Source organism: Pinus tabuliformis, chromosome 8 (genome assembly GCF_031772625.1).
Source record: "Pinus tabuliformis cultivar Carrire ecotype Pingquan chromosome 8, CPIR1, whole genome shotgun sequence".
NCBI classification, from domain to species: Eukaryota; Viridiplantae; Streptophyta; class Pinopsida; order Pinales; family Pinaceae; genus Pinus; species Pinus tabuliformis.
In genome coordinates, this window is record NC_142294.1 from 1577346427 (window position 1) to 1577349460 (window position 3034).

Consider the following 3034-nt stretch of genomic DNA (forward strand, 5'->3'; position numbering starts at 1 on the left):
ATTTTTTTGTTTTTTTCAACATGATTTAACAATGAGTTTCAGCTTGGAACTACTCACTCAGATCCTAGCAGAAGTCGGGATCTCTTCTTCCTTGGAAGAGGAGATCTTGACAAGAATTAAAGGTTCAACTACTCCCCAAGAAATAAATGAAGATTCAACATCTGAAGAATCCTGCGTATCTGATGGCGAACAATCATTCGAACAGGAGATCGAGGAAGAAGAGCAGCAGATCGGAGAAGAAGAACAGGAGTTACAACATGATCTGAGTGAGAGAAACTGTGCTTATCAAAGCTTTATCGAACAATGGTTCCAGGTAAGTACTAGATTAGATTCATCTTTTTTTTTTTGATTTGCAGTTACAGCAACTAGACTCATTCACTCTTGAATATTTTCATTTTTCATTTGACAAATTGCTACTGAATCTATTGTTGTTACTGCTACGTGAATGGCTTCATTGGAAGTTTAACTACACGTAACTAATTTGTAAATTCTAATTAGTATAGAGTAGTTAGGCTTTCATTTTCAGCGTTTGCTTTCATTTTCAGTTTTCCTTAGAATAAGTATGCTCTCCTCCGCGCCTCGTGCGATCGCAAGGATCAGAAAATAGGGATGCTTTAGACTAATTTCAAGAATAAATTCATGTTTTGCAATATGCTTCATCACAAACATCTTTCAATATGCAAATCATTATGTCCATTTGTTAAAAAAAAAAAAAGTTTAGTTTCTTTCTCAATTTTAGTTTTTCATTGATTAAAAAAAATAATAATAATAATTTTAACAACTAACAATTTTTGTGTTTAAAGATAGGATTACCATTTTTTTTTTTCAAAGATAGGATTAATTCCATTTTTTTTAGACTTAAAAAAAATAAAATAAAATAAAATAAAAACCAGCAAAATAAAAAACAACTCTGCATCATTCATTGTATATACAAAATATCAAACAAATCCAAGCTGCATAGCTTATCTAAGTATCCCATCCGAGCCCAGCTAATTAGCCCATCCGAGCTCTGAATGTCATTATCATTATGCCTCCGCCCAACCATCAGTTTGTGCACCCGGTTTAAAAAGTAAGTTTCCCTCAATCCGCGTATAACCGGGAGAAATCAGTTCAGAATTGAGACCTATTCTTTGGCCTGTTTTCATGCGCGTTAGAAAGCTATTCTCATATAAGAAAAGAAAGAGCTATTCGCCACAAAGTAGGCCTACTAAGATAAGAGCAGATCATGAACCCAAAAGAATAGATACGATTCAGGGTAAGCTGGAGAGCTTGGCCTGATCTTACTCGATAAGGCAATGGATCGCGAGAAATACTATTATGCCCATTCTGCCGAAGATAGCTAAAATATCAGAATAAAAGAAAATCACCTAGGCCTTCTTGATCAAGTGTCAAGACCAGGAGAACAGACTTCAAACAAAGGCATACGCTAGACTGAAAGGGCCCGGCGTTCTTTCTACTTGCAGCTTTACGGTCTAGCGGCGGGACCCGAAGTGTTGGAGAACAGAATCGAAAAGCTAGCATTCTCAATTGAAGCTTCTACCGATGGTATATTAGATCTTTTTGTCGTCTTTGGCTCGGCAACGCAATCTTCGATTTCCTTTCTTGACTTGGCTTTCGCTCGCTCCTCCCCTATCAACCTAGGCGACGTATCGCCTGCCCGCTAGCAGTAACCACCAACAGCATAATAGGAAACTGGAATTCTTTTGGCCCCGGTCCGCTCCGCTCTTTGGAAACTCACTTCTTCGATTGATGAATTGTTTCTGAATGAGCTCTTGTCTTCCCAGGTCCCAACATGGTCACACCAGGTTCTGATTCTCCCAAGGTTGCCCCTGAGGTTATTGAAGAATACACAGTAAGGGCTCTTCAGAGGACTGTGCCACCTGCAGTGCCTAGCATAATGTTTCTATCCAGTGGGCAGAGTGAGGAGGAGGCCACCTTGAACTTGAATGCCATGAACAAGCTGCAGACCAAGAAACCCTGGACTTTGTCATTCTCCTTTGGCCGAGCTCTTCCGGCTAGCACTTTGAAGACATGGGCTGGAATGGATGAGAATATTCCTGCAGCTCAGGCTGCCTTGTTATCTCGATGCAAGGCCAATTCTGATGCCACTTTGGGCAAGTATGCAGGTGATTCTGCTAAGGGCAATGGTGTTTCTGAGAGCCTTCATGTCAAGGACTATAAGTATTGATTGATGACCACCTGCTATCCATCCATCCTCAGTGAAAAGATAGACCCCAGAGATGAGATGTTTTCATTTGAATTTCATGTTAGTGGGTTGTTAGGCGCGTTTCACATTTTCTTTCTCATATCCTATGATGTGTTGAAGAGAATGAATGCATGGATTCGTTTTGACGTTGGAATTATATTGTTTGCAATTGTTGTTTTAGTTTTATTAGCATATTTTTCCGAGGTATTTAAACCTTGTTTCAGATAACAGTTCTTCTAATTGGCCGTTGTTTTCATTTAACTTTGAATAAGTAACAAAATATATGTTTGGCGTTCTACCAAAAAAAAAAAAAACAGACAAACAAAAAACAACAAAAATAATAATAATAATAATAATACAATAAAATTGCCCTCATTCATAAACTCGCTACTTGTTCCCTAATAAATCCAACGCCTTTTCAAATGTTTTAACTCAGTTTTCCTACAAACCAATAAAAACATTTTGAAAAAGTATTGCACAATCAATGAGTACATTGCATGGGGACATGCAATATTTCTAGTTGGGAGGAAATAAAAGTATGTTGGAGTTTTTTTGGTGAATTTGTGGGCAAAATTTAGGATGCATATACTAACAAGTGCAATGAGATTGGTGTTATGTGTAGGTCAATGAGAAGCTTATGTAGAAAGATCAATATTACGATGCGACACCCTTTTCATCCATGATTAGTGTAACTTCGAAAAATAACTAAAAAAAAAATGGACATTTCATAAATTCTTGAAAATGAGCTAATTTGTTTTTGAGTCACTTCATACAGGAATGATCGATGGAGATGGCACACAAAGATGACAATTTTTATGCAGGAATGGT

The 3034-nt window shown here is 37.5% G+C and overlaps 1 pseudogene; it reads left to right on the top strand.

Moving 5' to 3' along the window:
* The first annotated feature begins 303 nt into the window (after positions 1-303).
* Positions 304-2195, top strand: LOC149242055 (fructose-bisphosphate aldolase 8, cytosolic pseudogene; annotated as a pseudogene).
* The last annotated feature ends 839 nt before the right edge of the window (positions 2196-3034 follow it).